We start from the raw sequence: 20,107 nt of genomic DNA, 5'->3' as shown, positions 1-20,107 counted from the left end.
TTTTGCCTTGTGGCAAATTCTTACAGATGTACTGTTGACTTAGCCTGCTGAACAGCAGCAACTGGAGCAGCCCTGTGTTTTAACCTGTTCCCATTTAATCATGTCTCAACCTCATTGAAAAGCTTCTGTCAAATATTAAAATTGTTTTCTTTTCATTGTCACATGGTGATTGAAATGAAAAGTTTGCACTTCAACTGAAAGTGCATTGCGGAAGCAACACATCAATCAAAGTCTGATGGGTATCGTCACATTGGTAACAAATTGTTCTGGTCTGCTCTGGGAAATAATTAATAAGTTTTAATTCAGATGCCTGCCGTCAGCCAGGAATGAAGGTACGATTTGTTAAGTCACTGGACTAGTAACCCAGAGGCCTGGTTTAACAATCTGGAGACATGAGTTTGAATCCTACCATGACAGCGGTAGGATTGAGCATAGTGACGGAACAATTTTTATAAAGCTGGTCTCCATAATCTTGACCGCAAAACCACTGAATTCCTGTAAAAGCACAAGTGATTTGCTGTTTCCCTCGGGGAAGAAAGCTGCCTGTGCATGACACCAGATTCACAGGACTGTGGCCGATCCTCTGAGATAGCCTAACAACCTATTCAGTTCTATCAAAAGCTACCTTCAAAATAGGAAATGAATGACAGCAATTCAAGAGAACAACTTATCGGCACCTGCTCAGTCAAGGACGGGCAATAAGCACTGAAAAGAGATGTAACTTTGAGAGGAATAGGGTTGTAGATAGCTGGAATACACCCTGGATGGAAATGTCAAATATTAGAGGGCATAGCCTCATGAGCTGAGGAGGGGGTTAAGTTCAAAGGGGATTTACGAGAGAGTGCTTTGACACAGAGAGTGGTAGATGCCTAGAATTTGTTGCAGGGGAAGTAGTGGATGTAGATGACAAAAGTAACATTTAAGAGGCATTTCCCTGAACGTGGACGTGTAGGGAATGGAGGGATATAGATTGTGCGCAGGCAGATTGGATTAGTTTCAGTGTGGATCCGGTTTTGCTGGGTTTGCTCAGTATCAGAACTGGCTATTTCTGTCTGAAATCATGTCGACTTGGCTTTTCTTATTCCATCCATATAGGGTAGTGGGGTGGAGATATATCTCAGAAGAGGTGTGAGACGCTTAGGGTCATGTGAGGCTGAGGGAGCAGGTGGAGGATGGTCGTACAAGCATCTGGTGCCTACCACAAGTTCTGGTTATGCAACCACCGACGCCAGGCAGATAATCTCTGAATACTTTTGATAATGACTGGGGTCAGCTGTCTTCGAACCATAGAACATTACAGCACAGAAACAGGCCTTTTGGCCCTTCTTGGCTGTGCTGAACCATTTTTCTGCCTAGTCCCACTGACCTGCACCTGGGCCATATCCCTCCAAACCCCATCCATATACCAGTCCAAGATTTTCTTAAATGTCAAAAGTGAGCCCGCATTCACCACTTCATCTGGCAGCTCATTCCACCCTCCCACCACTCTCCCCGTAACCCATGACCTCTGGTTTTTTTCTCCCCTAGCGTCAGTGGAAAAAGCCTGCTTGCATTGTAAAGACCCCACCCAGAAGAAGGCAATAGCAAACCACCTCTGTAGAAAAATTTGCCAAGAACAATTATGGTCATGGAAAGATCATGATTGCCCATGTCATATGCCATGGCACATAACGAACGGATGATTCATATAGCCTGTCCTATAGTGCATGTCGATTAGCCTCATTTACAACATATTTTTCCACTTAGTGGCTCTTTCCACTCGGATTAGGAGAGATAAATATGAGAGGACATGGCTTTAGGGTGAAAGGGGAAAGGTTTAGGGGGAACATTAGGGGGAGCTTCTTCACTCAGAGAATGGTGGGAATGTGGAACGAGCTGCCAACTGACATGGCAAATGCAGGCTCACTCTTAAGTTTTAAGAATAAATTGGTTAGATACATGGATGGGAGAGGTCTGGAGGGTTATGGACTGGGTGCAGGTCAATAGGACTAGCGGAATAAAGTTTTGGCACAGACTAGGAGGGCCAAATGGCCTGTTTTCTGTGCTGTAGTATTCTATGGTTTTGCGAGGGCTGATTGATAAGTTCGTGACCTAAGATAGAAGGAGTCAATTTTAGAAAACCTAGCACATTTATTTTTCAACTTAGTCCCCTCCTACATTTACACACAGTCCAGCGGTCATGGAGTGTACGGGTCTTGGACCTCCAGAAAGTGTCCACAGCAGGGGTGATTGATAAGTTCGTAGCCTGGGTAGAAGGAGATGAGTTATACAGCTCTCGTTACATGCACATGCAGGTCAACTCTTTGAGTGATTATGCAGAAAGTTTGAAGTTAATAACTCATCAGTTAATAACTCATTGGGGTGAGTTATAAGTTCGTGGCCTAAGGTAGAAGGAGATGAATTATTAGCTTCAAACTTTCTCTCAGACAATTGCTTCAAAATTCTCTATGCTTTAGCCGTAATAAATGTAACTTTTTATTTTAATTTGTCAATAGTATGCACATGATAACTTTGAAGGGAAAGTCTTACAAAAGGTAGTGGATTTGGCCCAGTACATCACAGGGAAAGCCCTCCCAACCATTGTGCACATCTACATGAAAGACCATTGTAAGGAAGAAGAATCCATCATCAGAGATTCTCACCACCCAAGCCATAATCTTCTCTTGCTGCTGCCATCGGGTAGGAGGTAAAAGAGTCTGAGGACTCCCACCACCAGGTTCAGGAACAGTTACTGTTCCTCAACCATCAGGCTGTTGAACCAAAGGAGATAATTTCACTCACTTGATCATCAATTGACTTGTTCCTACAACCAATGATCTCACTTTAAGGACTCTTTATCTTGTTATTTCACGTTCTCATTATTTATTGCTATTTATTTATATTTGCATTTGCACAGTTTGTTGTTGTCTGCACTCTGTTTGATCTTTCATTGATCCTGTTATCGTTACTGTTCTATAGATTTGCTGAGTATTGCACAGAGAAATGAATCTCAGGGTTGTATATGGTGACGTATGTGTACTTTGATAATAAAATTTACTTTGAACATTTGAACTTCAAATTTGAACCACATCCCAACCTATGTTTCACTTTCTGTGAAACAACCATTGTTACTCTCATAAAACCTAATGACATAACGATGGAGCAGAAGTACAAAGAATATTGAACAATATTTCATAGAAACAGTCCATTCGGCCCACAAAGTCAGTGTTGAATGTGACGTCAAATTAAACTAAATCGCTTCTGCCCACACACGATCCATATCCTTCCATTCCCTGCAACTAGATGTGTCTATTTAAAAGCCCCTTTAATGTCACTGTCATATCTGCTTTGACCACTACCCCTGGCACCCAAGACACTGAGTTGTGGATAGTGGGGAAGATTGACAAAGGACACAGTGTAGTAAATCTGGATGGAACTCTATCTGAACAAGTGTAAGATGTCGTGCTCTGGGAGATCAAATGCAAAAGGAAAGTATAGCATAAATAGCAGACCCTAAGGAGTGCTGATGTACAGAGGGATCTAGGGAAGCCCACCGTTGCTCCCTGTAAGTGGCAACACAAGTGGTAAAGAGCCTTTATGGTATGATTGTCTTCATTGGTCAGGGCACTGAGTATGAGAGTTGCCAAGTCACATTGTATAAAACTTCAGACAGGCCACCTTTGGAGTATTGCATATAGTTCTGGGAGTCACACTACAGGAAGGATGTGGAAGCCTTGGAGAAGGTGTGGAAGAAGTTCTCCAGGATGTTGTCTGTATTGAACCACATTAGTTGGAAACAGCGGTTGGGCAAACTTGGATTATTTTCTCAGGAGCGCCGGAGGCTGAGGGCTAACATGCTAGAAGCATCTAAAATGATGGGAGAAATAAAGAGGGACGGTAGTCAGAGTCTTATTCGTCAAATGGAAATATCCAACACCAGAGGGCGTAGCTTTAAGGAAAGAAGGGTTAAGTTTAAGGGAGATGTTTGAGGCAAGTTTTGTTCCAGAGACTGGTAGATGCCTGGAATACGTTGTTAGGGGAGTTGGCAAGAGCAGATACAATAGCAATGTTTAAGAGGCACTTAGACAGGGAACAGAAGGATACGAACCTCCTGCAGGCAGATGGGATTAAGTAGATTGTCTACATGATCAGGGTGGATCTGATGGGTGAAGGCCTGTCCTTGTACTGTGCTGTTGTGCGTTCTCTGCTCTTAGTGTAAATAGGTGCTTGATGATCAGCATAGACTCAGTAGGATAAGGCATAGTGGTTAGAACCATGAATTACAGTGCAGGGGTTCTGGATTCAATTCCCGCCGCTGCCTGTCAGGAGTTTGCACGCTCTCCCTGTGACTGCGTGGGTTTCCTCTGGGTGCTCCGATTTCCTCCCACACTCCAAAGTGGTACTGGTTGGTAGGTTTATTAGTCATTGTAAGTTGTGCTGTGATTAGGCTGAGATTAAATCAGGGGATTTCTCGAAGGGCCGCAAGGGCCTGATTTCATGGTGTATCGCAATAGTAAATAAGAAAAAGAACTGGCTATGTGTTGCTTCTCTCCGTGTTTCTATGGAACTCAGGAGAAATGCAAACTCCACACAGGGAGCACTGAAGGTCAGTATTGAACATGGTTTGCTGGAGCTGTGGGGTAGTGCGATGTCAATGTGCCTTCTTAAATGCTTCTTCATTGCTCCAGTATGATGTCACTGTCCAGAAGCTGCTTTCAGTTCAGTTGCCCTGCTGTTTGCCCATTATACTTTAGTCCCTTTCCATAACTATACTGATTAATTCCACAGCACCACGTGGCACAGTGGCACAGCTAGTGACACAGCTAGTAGACACATTGCCTCACAGTCCTGGGTTCAGTCCTGACCTCAGGTGCTTTCTGTGAGGAGTCTGCACACTTCCCCTCCAAACATATTGGTTACACCTGAATGCTCTGGTTTCTTCCCAAATCCCAAGTTGGTTGGGTTGTCAGGCACTGTAATTGCCCCCTAATGTCTGGTGGTGTGGTAAGGAATTGTGAAGATGGAGAGAATAAAATAGGATTAATGCAACTGGGTCAGCACAGAGTTTGTGGGCTGAAGGGTCAATTTCCATGCTGTCTTGAGTCTGTTACTCTGACTGAAATTGAAACAATGATTTTTCAATACTTTCAAGGACCTCTTAAAATATCACTAAATTTGTTGTCAGCTATTAAATTTCCTTTCCGGCAACATAGTGTAATTAATAGTGGGTGTGTGTGTGTGAGATACCCTTCCTCCACCTAGAATACAGAACCATATTTTGACAAGGGCTTGATAAGGAGAAGAGGAAGTGTAGTGACACTTTAAAGTTGTAGTCAGGAATACAAAGCACACCCTTCAATCTTGACAGCAGAATTTCAAGTCTGATTTCTAACGCTAGCTATGAAAAAAACATGTAGCTGGGAACTCAGTGAGGCCCAGACATCTGGGAAATTAGATAATTTATATCCAGTCATTTCCTTTTCTTGAGGAATGGTGGGCACTTTGGAAGTAACTTTTGCATGAATGTGTGTGTTACCCTGCCAAAGTGATGCCAGGTATTAATTCTGTTACTTTACTAAATCAAAAACAGGTGTAATATTACCAGCATATGTCGTGAAATTTGTTCCCTTCGCAGCAGCAGTACAAAGCTATGCATAATAATAGAAAAAACATACATCGCAGTGCAAGTAGATTTGCTGGCCAATGTAAAATTGTTGGGTTAATGATAATGTGAGGAGATTAAAAAATGGTATTACTGTGGGATTAATGTAAGGACATATAGACAGAAAGGTGCCAGAAAAGGGCCAGTAATATCATGAAGGATCCCACCCACCCTGCTCATGGACTGTTTGTCCCATTACCATCAGGGAGGAGACTACAGAGCATCCACGCCAGGACCACCCAATTCAAAAACAGTTACTTTCCCCAAGACTTAAGACTGATCAACACCTCCATCCACTATCCCACCCCTCCACAACCACCCCCCACCACCACGACTTAATCAGAGACATGTACAGACACTCTTGTGCCTAATATCACTTTATAGACGTACAATCTATGTATATAAGCTATCTTACGTATTTTTATTTGTTGTGTTTTAAACAAAATATTGTGTTTTTTATCTTACTATGTTCCTTTTTGTGCTACGTTGGTCTGGAGTAACAATTATTTTGTTCTTCTTTACACCTGTGTACTGGAAATGACGTTAAACAATCTTGAATCTTGAATCCTGATCTTGAGTAATTCTTTGGACTTGGTAGGCCAAAGAGCCTGTCTCCTTGCTGCCTTTCTCTTTGACTCTAAACTGACCCTTCAAGCATGTTGACCTTCATTAATATACTGTGGTCTTAAATGTTTTGTTTCCAATGATTCTATTTTATTTAATGCCTGGACCTCTACTTTTGGAATAATGTTGGGAGGGGGTGCAGGCATTTCAATATCATAATTTTAAACATCCTGAAAAATATTACTTTCCACAAATTTATAAGCAGTCTGCATGAGGAGGACTTAAAATCTCCCAGAAGTGATTAGGAAATAAAAGAACTGCACATGGTACCTTCAATGAGTTTACAGAAACACAATACAAAGGGCAGAGGTATTTGAAGATAATGTTATTGATATGTGTTGGTTTGAATGCAACGTACTGGAGCCATTGAGGTTTCTCGCACTGTTTATGACTGAGTTACACATACATTATATAAGCAGTTGTTTCATCAGTTGAAGGGAAGGTTAGGCTAGAGGTTTCTTTCCACCGGACAACCTGCCTGAATTGGAGTCTTACTGAAACAGGCCCTTTAGTCTTTCCAAGCTGACCATAAAATATTCGTGTATACTAATTCCAAATGCCAGTGACTGGTACAGTTACCAATGTAGCTGGTACAATGTACCTTCATGATTCAGGTGCTCATCCAGATACTTCTTGGGCCCTTAACACAAATGCAGGAAACTCATCAGCTCTTTCCAGGGCACCTTGGTTAAACTTGTGAAGCCCAGATTCTATAAATAAGTTTCCAATGTGAAGGATTCCACATCCGGTCCACCTTTACAGACTCTGAGCGGACCTCCTTGTGTTGGGAGGGAATGGCGGAGGGATAGGTCTGATGTCTATTTGTGTATGGGTAAACTATTGCCATGCATTCAGAGACTAACAGTGGTGTAATTCCACACACAGATACATGGATGATGTATCTGTTTCCCTTTAGGGCGCTCCTTGCTGTTGGAGTAGGTCAAACAGATTCCGTTGAGGGTTGTGTTCTGTGATAGTCATGATGAGTACAACTGGTTGGTGTTCCGGCAGGACTTACGACTACTTCACAGAACGCAGACCAACCACGGGTATAGCCTGACTCAGGAGCCAGAGAAAGGAACAACACTGCAGGTCTTGCGACCAGCCGTGGAGTGTTGGGCTCTTGGGTTTCTAGAGCTCCTGCGTTTGCCAATTGTTGTCTTAACTAGAGCTGTTAAATCTTTTGCTCTCTGCTTAATATTGTCAAGTTTGTTTTGACTGGATGGGTTTTCTGCATACTGCGGTCGTTTAAAGCAGACTCCCAGTTAGCGCTTATCGTGGGGTCCTTGTTCTGAGATTGATTTGTCATGTGGTGTCGCTTGGTTGAGCCACCGGCGGTCTGATGGAATTCCTAGGTATAGACTCTTGTTTCTGTCTCTACATTGTTCCTCTGCACCCGGTTCAGTCATTGCCGGCGCACGCTTGTGCTCTCCTCAGCTCAGGTAAGGAACGTAGAGTTACAAGCTTTTTAGCTCAACTTGTCCTTACTTATCAAGGTTGTCTACCTAAGCTAATTCCATCTGCCGGGTTTGGCCCATTTCCTGTCCACTTCCCTGTCTCTATAAATCTTGTAATTATAATTGTGTCTACCACTTTCTCTGGCACATACCTACTAGTCCATGTGTGAAAACCGTGCTTATTAAATCTTTACCCTTCAACACTAAACCTTTGCCTTCTAGATTTAGACTTTAGACAATATTTAGACTTCCTTGTGAAAATGACTGTGACGTTCCACCTTATCAATGTCCCTCTTGATTTTAAATGCATCTTGATGTTTACTTCTCAATCTCCTTCACTCCAGGAGGGGGTAAAAGCAGTCTACTCACTCTCCTTATTACTAATGTCACCAGTGCTGGTAACATCTTTTCCGTACCCTTTCCAGCTTAATGGTATGCTTTTTGTGGCTTCCCAACCGGAATTGCACACGGGTGGTGCAGAAGAATAAAGTCCTGTGACCTGAAGAAGGGTCTCGGCCTGAAGCGTTGACTGTTTACTCTTTTCCATAGATGCTGCCTGGCCTGCTGAGTGCCTCCAGCATTTTGTGTGTGTTGCTTTGATTTCCAGCATCTGCAGATTTTCTCTCGTTTGCGATTAGAAATCTGAGCATTAGGAGACCTTTCTTCAGACCCACAACCTCACCTCAACCTTTTAAATTGTGAAGTTTACTTATTGGTTTAGGACCAATTCCAACATCTGTTTTGCTGCCTCACCTACTTCAATGCATTTAAAATAAACAAATTTTAAATAGAGAAATTGAAACCCTTGGGAATGCACATAAAACCCGGAAGTAACTCGAGGAAAGGAAGCTGCAATTGGCTGCTTGTGGAGAGACATCAGTCAAGGGTGAATTACAATTGCGAGTTCCTTTGGGATCACCGTTGGTGCCTAATTGTCTCTGACATACATAGTTTCATTATAAAGTAGGTAGATTTACAAACAATGCTTAGCAGAGAGCTACTGTACTTACTTCAGTGGTTGGTAAGTTGATGGAGACGATCCTGAGAGGTGGGATTTATGAACATTTGGAGAGGTATAATATGATTAGGAATAGTTAGCTTGGCTTTGTCAAAGGCAGGCCGTGCCTTACGAGCCTGATTGAATTTTTTGAGGATGTGACTAAACACATTGATGAAGGTTGAGCAGTAGATGTAGATGTATGGCTTTCTGCAAGACATTTGATAAGGTACCCCATGCAAGGCTTTTTGAGAAAGTGTGTGATCCAAGGGGACATTGCTTTGTGGATCCAGAACAGAAGGCAAAGATTGGTTGTAGACAGGCCATATGGAGGTGATCTGTTCTGGGACCGCTACTCTTTGAAGAAGAAGAAAACCCTTAACTTCGAGTGGAGTCATTGGGACGCCGTCGTGACAGCGATTTTTTTTTAACAGGCTTTCTTGTTTTTATGAGGCCATGTTGCTAGCTTGATGCTCAACACAGCACAGATGGAAAGCGTGCAAGGGAGCCGGCTGGATTCGAACTTGGGAGCCTTCGCACTGAAGTCCGGCGCTGATGCCATTACACCACCAGCTGGCTCCTACTGTTCATGATTTTTATAAATGACCTGGATGAGGAAGTGGAGGGATTAGTAAATTTGCTGATGACACAAAGATTGGAGGTGTTGTGGGCAGTGTGGAGGGCTGTCAGAGGTTACAGTGGGACATTGATAGGATGCAAAACTGGACTGAGATGTGGCAGATGGAATTCAACCCAGATAAGTGTGAAGTGGTTCATTTTGGTAGGTCAAATATGATGGCAGAATATTGCATTAATGGTAATTACCAGACCCTTGGCCAGTGTGGAGGATCAGAGAGATCTTGGGGTCCGAGTCCATAGGACACTCAAAGCATCTGTGCAGGTTGACTGTGTGGTTAAGAAGGCATATGGTGCATTGGCCTTCATCAATTGTGGGATTGAGTTTAGGAGTCAAGAGGTAATGTTGCAGCTGTGTTGGACCTTGGTCAGACCCCTCTTGGAGTACTATGCTCAGTTCTGGTTGCCTCACTACAGGAAGGATGTGGAAAACATAGAAAGGGTGCAGAGAAGATTTACAAGGATGTTGCCTGGATTGGGGAGCATGCCTTATGAGAACAGGTTGAGTGAACTGGGCCTTTTCTCCTTGGAGCAACGGAGGATGAGAGACGACCTGATAGAGGTGTATAAGATGATGAGAGGCATTGATCGTGTGGATAGTCAGAGGCTTTTTCCCAGGGCTGAAATGGCTAGCACCAGAGGGCACAATTCTAAGGTGCTTGGAAGTAGGTACAGAGGAGATATCAGGGATAAGTTTTTACTCAGAGAGTGGTGAGTGTGTGGAATGGGCTGCCGGCAATGGTGGTGGAGGCGGATATGATAGAGTCTTTTAAGAGACTCCTTGACAGGTACATAGAGCTTAGAAAAATAGAGGGCTATGGGTAACCCTAGGTAATTTCTAAGGTAAGGACATGTTCGTCACTGCTTTGTGGGCTGAAGGGCCTGTATTGTGTGGTAGATTTTCTGTGTTTCGAGAGAGGGTAGGATAGGTGTGAAGGTAGGATTGTACATGAAGTGACAGACTAAGAAATCTAGATATTTAGTGAAGGGCAACTTGAGGTAAACTTAATGGCTTTCGGGAAAATGTATTTTGACTCTATAAGATTGGGATGGAGAATTTGATGGCTCTGGGCCTCTACTCACTGGAGTTAAGAAGAGTGAAAGTGGATCTCATGGAAACCTGTCAAATATTAAAGGGCCTAGTTAGAATGGACATGGTGAGGATGTTTCCTACCGTGGGGCATTCTAGAACCAGGAGGCATAGCCTCAGAATACAAGGATGTTTCTTCAGAACAGAGATGAGGAGGAGATTTTGTAGTCAGAGGAGATGGCTGTGGATGCCAAGTCTTTAGGTATAGTTAAAGCAGAGGTTCTCGATTAGTAAGGGTGTCAAAGGTTATAGGGTGGAGGCAGGAGAATGGGGTTGAGAGGGATAATAAATCAGTCATGATGGAATGGCACAGCAGACTCGATGGGCCAAATGGCCTAATTTTGCTCCTATGTCTTATGTTCTTAAAGGGGTAAGTGGGGAAAGTAATTAATTTATTGCCTGGATCGTGCTACCAGGAGTGGGAACAGGTACAATACTGGTATTTAATAAGCTTTTATATCAGCACATGAATATACAGCAAATGGGGGGGGGGGGCGGGGTAAAGGATCAGGAGCAGGCAGAAAGGATTACTTTAATTTGGTATTGTGTTTGCATAAACGACTGGTTCCTGTGCTGTACTGTTCTATGTTCTAAATTCCGTAAAACAGCATAGGATCCACATGGAGAAATGTAAATGCTTCCTGATATTGTTTAAACCCAACCCTTCCCTTCCCTTTCTAGTTAATTTATCTGCAGGATAGTTCCTTGCATACCTTTCTGTGGCCTCTGCCTTGGGTGTTCTAAGAAGCTTGTCAAGTTGTCTACCCTCTCAGTGATACAAGTCAGGTTAACCTGCACATCGCAGACTCACCTCGAGTAGAACCTGTCTCCCTGGAGCTGTAATTAATGAAATGGTAAACACTTTCTGTACAGATTAATTTTCATTTGTCTTGGGTGTTGTGCACAGAAAAATCCATCTTTTTTTCTTGCTTTGTGGTGTATCCCACCCACCTGACATTGCAAGCTAACACCACACTGCTGAGTTTGTCGAAGTGAAATTAGCACATTTATTAAACAATACTATTGCCAAACCAAGGTGTGTTTCTATTCCAACAGCTACCCAAACAGAGAAGAATCAATTTCGTAAGGCCTTGACATGATAGGAATTCCTCGTCACAGCCATGCTCTTGATGGCAGCATCTGCAGAGGTGATCTCATGGTTTCAGCAAACATTAACAAAGTGGCTTTCCCATTCTTCCTGCAATGTCATCGAGCTTGACTAGATTGTGTGAGGAATCTGGTCTTCACTACCTGTGGAAGGGTACACTTCCAATTGAAGGAGCACAGTAAAGTTTCACCAGTTTGATTCTGGTAGGAGAAGAGGTTTTATCTGTTCATACATATAGCTAGGGTGCCTAAGACTTTTGCACTGTACCGTGCTGTACTTATCAACATGGGGCTGAAAGTGAATTTGTAAAACTTGAGGCATATGGGGTCAGTGCAAGCTAGTGAATCTTTGGTAAAAAAAAATCAAATGCGTTCATTTTGAATGGAGACAACAGACATGAGGGGCTGAATGGCCTACTCTTGCTTCTGTTTCTTGTGTTCAAGACCTTATGCCTTTCTATTTATCTTGTCATTGTCAGTGATGGTTTGTGATCAATAAAGACAAAATGTAGTAGTTTACCAAAGGAAGAATTTATACACCAAATGCTATACTGAATCTCACAGATGATGTTTGAACCATAATCATAGAGTTCTACAGCAAGAAACAGGCATTTGACCTTCCGTCTCCATGCTAACCATTGTACTTATCTATAAAATTCCCAATTACTCACATTTGGTTCATAGATTTCTATAGTCTTGGCAATGCTTAACCAGATGCTTCTTTAGTGTTGTGAGAGTATCTGCCTGCTTCTCAGAGAGTATGTTTCAAATTCCAACCACAATCTGGGTGAGAACCTCCCATTCAGATCTCCTCTAGATCGACTTGTCTCCAAGGCCTTCTTGTTTTATAAAACCCAATCGTTCTGAAGGGCAGTCAGAAAACAGGCCCTTCAGCCCAGCTTGTCCATGCTGACTAAAATGTCTGTCTAACCTAGTCCCATTTGCCTGCTTTTGGCCTATACCCTTCTCAACAAATTCTTTCCATTACCTGTCCAAGTGTCTTTTAAACATTATAACTGTACCTCCCACGACCACTTCTCTGGCAGGTTGTTCCCTATACCCTGCTCTGTGTGAAAAAGTTACCCCTCAGATCTCTTTCCCCTTTCACCTTAAGTCTATGGCTTCTAACTTTTCCTCTCCAATGCCGGGAAAAAGACTGTAACTATTCATCTCATTTATGTCCCTCAGGATTTATGAGCTTCTACAAGGCCACTCCTCAGCCTTCTGCACGCCAAGGGAAAAATGTCCCAGCTTTTTCAGCATCTCCTTATATTTCAAAGACTTGTGAATGCTTGTGAATATTTTCTGCAGCTTTTCCAGCTTAATGATGCCCTGCCTATTGCTGGCTGGCCAGAGTCATAAACTAAACTTCTCATGTGTCTCACCAATGACTTGTATATTTGCAACATGGCATCCTCACTCCTACATTCAGTACCTTTCCCAATGAAGGCAAAGTTCAAGGTTCAAAATGCATTTATAATCAAAGTATATATACATTATACAACCTTGAGATTCGTCTCCTCACAGGCAGCCACAGAACAAAGAAACTCAAAAGTACCCCCCCCCCCAAAAAAAGACCGACCCAATGTTGTCGTGGTGGTGGCTACCCCTTGAGGTCAAGGATGATGGTCTTCGTTCTGTTGATCTATTACAGAGCGAAGACACCTGTGCGTGTATTTGTTTAATGTGTACTTGACGTTGCAGTCCACAAAGCACACGTTACTTCATAAATCAACCAACTGATTTAAATGGCATGGAAAACACTTGATGGATTTGTTGCATCCTTCATCTGCCTTCGCAGCTATTGAGTTCGAAGTAACTTCATCCGCTTGTTCCACCATGGAGGTCTTGGTTGGATTGTTCTTTGTCAGGGACCTCACCCTTCTCCTTACTGCCATGGGTGACCCTACCAGGAGCATAGCTCCGGATGGCATCGCTCTTGAGATCTCAGGACCACACAAGTTTCTCCACCACGACAAGGTGACAATCCATGGAGAAGACCCAATGTGTAGAGAGGTTAAAAAAAAGCATTCCAAATGTCTTCTTCAATGCCCTGTCCCCTTGTGTCTCCACTTTCAGGGAACAATGGTCCTATATCCCAACATCTCTCTAATCTACAACGCTGTCCTGGGCTGTACCACTTTGTAAGTTGAACAGAGACTGTTCTACGTAGCCCATCAAAGAGGCAAGCTTAGCTGGGGTCCATGCGAGTGCCCATGGCTACTCCTTGAGCTTGGAGATAGTGGAAGGAGCCAAAGGAAAAATTGTTCAGGGGAAGACCAGTTCTGCCATGCGAGTAGTGTGGTGATGGAAGGGGATTCGCTGGCTCTTTTGTAAGAAAGAAGTGGAGAGCATTAAGGCCTTATTAGTGGGGGACAGAGGTGTATAGGGACTGAACATCCATGGTAAAAATGAGGCAGTCAGGGCCAGGGAATTGAAAGTTACTGAGGAGATCAAGATCATGAGAAGTGTCACGGATATAGTTGGGAAGGGACTGAACCAAGAGGGATAGAATGGAGTCGAGGTATGAAGGCACAACTTCAGTGGGGCAGGAGCAGACAGAGACAATGGGCCTACCCGGACAGTCAGATTTGTGGATCTTGGGTAGTTATTACTGATTGGAAAGCTGAGCCTACTGGGCCTGAACACCTCCCTCTGCAACTGGATCCTAGACTTCCTGACTGGGAAAACTCAGTCAGTCCAGATCGGGAGCAGCATCTCCAACACCATCACACTGAGCACGGGGGTTCCCCAGGGCTGTGTGCTCAGTCCACTGCTGTTCACTCTGCTGACCCATGACTGTGCTGCAACACACAGCTCGAACCACATCATCAAGTTCGCCGATGACACGACCGTGGTGGGTCTCATCAGCAAGAATGACGAGTCAGCTTACAGAGAGGAGGTGCAGAGGCTAATGGACTGATGCAAAGCCAACAACCTGCCTTTTAATGTGAGCAAAACAAAAGAGATGGTTGTTGACTTAAGGAGGGCACGGAGTGACCACTCCCCGCTGAACATTGACGGCTCCTCGGTAGAGATCATAAAGAGCACCAAATTTCTTGGTGTTCACCTGACGGAGAATCTCACCTGGTCCCTCAACACCAGCTCCATAGCAAAGAAAGCCCAGCAGCATCTCTATTTTCTGCGAAGGCTGAGGAAAGTCCATCTCCCATCCCCCTTCCTCATCACATTCTACAGGGGTTGTACTGAGATCATCCTGAGCAGCTGCATCACTGCCTGGTTCGGAAATTGCACCATCTTGGATCGCAAGACCCTGCAGCAGATAGTAAGGTCAGCTGAGAAGATCATCGGGGTCTCTCTTCCTGCCATCACAGACATTTACACTGTACGCTGCTTCCGTAAAGCAAACAGCATTATGAAGGACCCCATGCATCCCTCATACAATCTCTTCTCCCTCCTGCAGTCTGGGAAAAGGCTCCGAAGCATTCGGGCTCTCAGGACCAGACTATGTAACAGTTTCTTCCCCCAGGCTATCAGACTCCTCAATACCCGAAGCCTGGACTGACACCTTGCCCTACTGTCCTGTTTATTATTTATTGTAATGCCTGCCTGCACTGTTTGTGTGCACTTTACACAGTCCTGGGTAGTTCTGTAGTCTAGTGTAGTAGTTATGTGTGTTTATTTTTCTCTGTGTTGTTTTTTACGTAGCTCAGTCTAGTTTTTGTGCTGTGTCGTGTAACACCATGGTCCTGAAAAACGCTGTCTCAATTTTTACCATGTACTGTACCAGCAGTTATGGTCGAAATGACAATAAAAGTGACTTGACTTGACTTGAGTTAGGTGGCAGAGGATGGGAGTTCTCCAGAGTGGATGAGGTCAGTGATGGTGTTGGTGAGTTTTCCGATGGTCTGGAGTTGGGTCCTCTTCGAGGGTTAAGTATGAGGAGGTGTCTGAGAGTTGCTGCCTGGCCTCAGCAACGTAGTGATCAGTCTACCACACTACAACAGCTCCCCGATTTCTCTGTGGGTTTGATGGCCAGGTTGGGATTGGTGTGGAGAGAGCAGTGCGTTTAGAGGGTGATGCACCATCAGTAACTCACTCTGAGACATAAAGGCGAGATATCGGCTTTTATTGACTGGAAGAAGGAACAAGCAGTGAGTGACCACCATACTACATCCTGGAGACTGAGAGGCCGGGCTCAGGCCTCAATCGCCTTTACACAGGGGTCTGTGGGAGGAGCCACAGGAGCAGTCAGCAGGGGGCGTGTCCAGACAGGCACCCGTAGTTCACCACAGAGGGATAAGATTTGGGGAAGAGTGAGGAGTTCTGAAGTCGAGACAGTTGATGTTTCTTTGGCAATTTGAGATGAAGGGATCCAGAGCAGGAGGAGAACCAGAGCGGGGTGCCTAAGAAGAGGAGGAGGGTTGAAGACGGAAGAAGGGTGTCATCATGTGGGGTGTGGAATCCTGCCAAACAAGTGGGCTCAGAGACGGAGGTGACGGAAGAAGAGCTCAACATTGTGGCGGGCGCAGATCTCACTGAGGTGCAGACAAAGGGGGACAAGCGTGGGGCCCTTACAGAGAACAGAACATTCAGCCTTAGAGAGGGGAATGTCAGAGGGAATTGAGAAAGCACAGCGATGAATAGAGCTGTGATCAGAGGAGAGAGGAGGGTTCAAAGTAACGTTTTAGTTGTCAATGCATTAGGCAGATCATTATCCATAAGACCATAGGACATGGGAGCAGAATTGGGCTAATTGACCCATTGAGTCTGCTCCACCATTCCATCATAGTTGATTTAATACCTCTAAACTCCATTCTCCTGCCTTCTCCCTGTAACCTTTGTTTATTCCCAGTGTGCAGTCTCTACCTACATGAATGCATTGCCCTCACTTCATATGTCCCAACCTTGTTGATCATCTTATTTTTTGAAAGTCTTCGAAAAGCCCAAATGCAGCAAACTGGTATCCTCCTCAATTCTGCTAGTCACGTCCCCAAATCATTCTGAGATTTTACTTCCATTAATTGTTATAGACTCTGCTTGTGAAATTTTTTTTAAAAAATTGCAAATATTGGAAATCTGAAATACAAACAGAAAAACTGCTGGAAACACTTAACAAGTCGGGCAGCGACTGAGGAAAGAGGAAAAGTGACCAAGTTTCAAATCAAAGTCCCTTTGACAGAACGCTGTTTCTCGTTCTACCAATGTGGCTGACCTTCTGAGTGTTCCCAACATTTTTGCCTTTTATTGACTTTGCTCACTCAAATTATTCTTTTCAAGGCGTTCTGTTATTGCTCCATTCTTCATCAAAGTTGCTATTTTATGCAATTTGGATCAGGGCGGACTGGCTCTGTGGCCTGAAGTTGACGAACGACACAGAGCTAGATTGAACTGAACTGAACTGAGCTGAACGTGATTGGACTAATTCGATTATTTGCAGTCTGGTGTTTTATAATCTGTGCTTGTTCTTTCACTCATAGCATGATTTTTTTTCTCTTGCACATTGGGGGTTTGATGTTTTTTCTTTGAATGGGTTCCATGGTTTCCTTTCTTTGTTTCATGGCTGTCTGTGGGAAGGTGAATCTCAGGGTCGTATACTGTATATATACTTTGAATCTTAGACTCCAGCATTTCCTCTATCACTGATATGGGTGAACAGGATGGGAGTTGCACAATTTCTTGGTATTGGAGTTGGTTTATTATTGCTGTGAATAAGTTCATTGAGGTAGTGAAAAAGAAAATATAATGCAGAATATAGGATTGCATTTGCAGAGAAAGTGCAGTGCAGCTGGACTAATAAAATTCAAGGAGCACAGCGAGGTAGATTGGGAGATCGATTTAGTTATTGAGCAAATGAGAAGGTCCATTCAAGAGTCTTATAACAGCAGAATAGACCATAAAACCATGAGATATCGGAGCAGGATTAGGCCATTCAGCCCATTGAGTCTGTTCCACCATTTGACCATGGCTGATTTATTTTCCCACTCAACCGCATTCTCCTGCCTTCTGCCTATAATTTTTAATGATCTTACTAATCAAGAACCTATCAACCTCCACTTTGTATAGCCATGTACTTGGCCTCCACAACTGTCTGTGGCACTGAATTCCACAGATTCACTATCTTGATGAGGAAGTCCTTTTATTCTGATGGTATGCTCTCTTGTCCTAGATTCTCTCAGAAATAGAGATATCCTCTTCACGCGGTCCTATTTATGCCTTTCAATGTTCAGTAGTCTTAAGTGAGATCCCTCCTCATTTTTCTAAACTACAGTGAGTACAGGCCCAGAGTCATCAAACACTCTTCATACAATATTTCTTTCATTCCCAGGATCATACCCATAAATCTCTGCTGGACCCTTTCCAATGCCAGCACATCCTTATTTGAGAAGAGGCTGAAACCTCTCACTGTACTCCAATGTGGTCTGACCAAAGCCTCATCATTACATCCTTAGTTTTATATTAAAATCCTGGTCAAATGAATGCTAAAATTGCATTTACTTTCCTTGCTACCAAATCAAACTGCAAGTTAACCTACAGGGAATCCTGCTCTAGGACTTACAAATCACTTTGCACCTTAGATTTCTAAATTCATTCTCTATTTACAAAATAGTATAAGCCTTTTCTTTTCTTCTGTGTATGACCATACACTTCCCAACACTATATTCCACCTGCCACTTCTGCATAGGTGAACCAGGTGGTACACGCTCTCAAACTTGTGTATCATCTGTCCGGTGGGAGTTGTAGCTACAGAGAGAGTACAGAGCGGGTAAAATTGTTAGGCAATCTGACAAAATTGAGATTTGAAAGAGTAGAATATATGCAATAAATGTAATGAAAATGTCTTCCTTTCTCCCTCTATTCCAGGACAGAAGAGCTGCATTGGTGACCCCCCCCCCCCCACCAATCCACAGGAAATAGTCCAGAACTGACAGAGCCACGAAAGATGAGAAATAGAGTGTTCACTGTCTCTACAACTGTCTATTTCAGAATTTTGGGGTGTAGTCATCAGGTCCTTGGGTTACATCAGCTTTCAAGCTTATCACTTTTTCCTGTCCTATTTTGTTCAACTGATAGTTCTTTCTCTTCCACACTCTTGTTGGATACTCAATGCTCTAATATATCTGGCAGGTTTTGTGTGTATTCCTCTGTGCAATATGCAAAGTAAGTTGTTAATTCTTCTATCTTTCCTTGTTCCCATTATAAATTCTCTGACTCTCTCTGTAAGGTGTCCCCAGTTGCCCTCACTCATCTTTTCCGTTTTCACTCACTGTTAAAAACTTGCAATCTGTTCCTGTTTCCTCCCACTCTCATCATATACCTTGCCTTTACAATAGTCTGTCGAGGTTTAAAATCCTCCCAATCCTCAGGCCTAATGGTATTTCTGGCAACTCTATAAGCCTCTCCCTTTAATTTCTCATGTCAGCCACAGATGAATCACATTTTTTTTGTTAGTACTTTGCGACTTAGAGGAATTTTGTTTGAAACTTGTGTATTATTTCTTTGTGAACATTCTCCCGTTCACTCTTACCTTTCAATGTTTTAACCCACCCAGTCACATCCAACTTTGCTCTCATGATAAGAACCTTCTTAAAATTCACCGCCAGGTTCAGGAACAGTTACTACCCATCAACTATCATGCTCTTGAACAAAAGGGGTAACTGCACTCAACTACACTTGCTCCATCATTGAAATGTTCCCACAACAAATGGGCTCACTTTCAAGGGACTCTTCATCTCATGTTCTCTTTATCTATTGCTATTTATTTTTATTTACATTGGCACAGCTTATGGTCTTCTGCACTCTGGTTGAATTCCCTAGTTGGGCTGCCTTTCAATGATTCTGTGGCGACCCACTCCCCAGCGCACTCGAACCGGCCCACAAAGCGGTGCGCGCCGGCATTGAGGCCGGTCCCAAAGAGGGCGCCAAGCCTGCTTCACCAGCACGGGGAAAAGACCGCGCGCGGGACGGGACTGTGAATACGTGCCCCCTGCAGCATTCCCGCCCGGGGAGGGCAGGATCAGGAAGGCTTTAAAGCGAGGCCGCAAAGTTTGAATAAACCTCTTTTGCAACTGCGTCTCGCCGACTCCGTGTCGTTATTGCAGCGCTGCGTGTAGCACACCGCTACAATACTGTTATAGTTGCTATTCTACAGATTTGTTGAGTATACCCACAAGAAAATGAATCTCAGGGTTGTATATGATGACATATATGTACTTTGATAATAACATTTACATTGAACTTTGAACTTTAAAGTGTAGTGATTTGCATCCAATTCCACCACCTTTTTGGCCGGCGAGTTCTAGATATCAGTGATTCCTCGCGTAGGAAAACTTACCCCTCGAATCCCCTTTAAATCTCCTTCCTTGCATCTTAAACTGAAGTGCTCTCATTTTTGATACATAAGCTTACAGGAGAAGGATTTCTATTGTACTGTGTGTGAAACATTTACTCAGATTCCCTTTCAAACATTCTCCCGCTCACTTTAAATCTATACCACCTACCTTTGGAGAGCGCTATCATCCCTTCCTAGGTTTCTCATCATCTTCAGTATAACTCTATCAGGCCTATAGCCTCTGTTGCTTCAGAGTAAACAA

At 43.6% G+C, this 20,107-nt stretch overlaps 1 long non-coding RNA gene across 2 annotated transcripts; it reads left to right on the top strand.

Moving 5' to 3' along the window:
* Positions 1 to 317: 317 nt before the first annotated feature.
* LOC132400347 (uncharacterized) lies at positions 318 to 19,574 on the top strand. 2 transcript variants are annotated; one of them, XR_009514233.1, is made up of 3 exons: positions 318 to 332; positions 11,502 to 11,593; positions 18,378 to 19,574. It is a non-coding gene; the product is annotated as an uncharacterized LOC132400347 (long non-coding RNA). The 2 variants fall into 2 exon arrangements; XR_009514232.1 differs by having other exon boundaries at positions 319 to 332; positions 11,502 to 11,756.
* The last annotated feature ends 533 nt before the right edge of the window (positions 19,575 to 20,107 follow it).

This window comes from Hypanus sabinus, chromosome 10 (genome assembly GCF_030144855.1).
Source record: "Hypanus sabinus isolate sHypSab1 chromosome 10, sHypSab1.hap1, whole genome shotgun sequence".
In the NCBI taxonomy this organism is placed as follows: Eukaryota; Metazoa; Chordata; class Chondrichthyes; order Myliobatiformes; family Dasyatidae; genus Hypanus; species Hypanus sabinus.
This window is presented reverse-complemented; position numbering and strand designations above follow the sequence as displayed.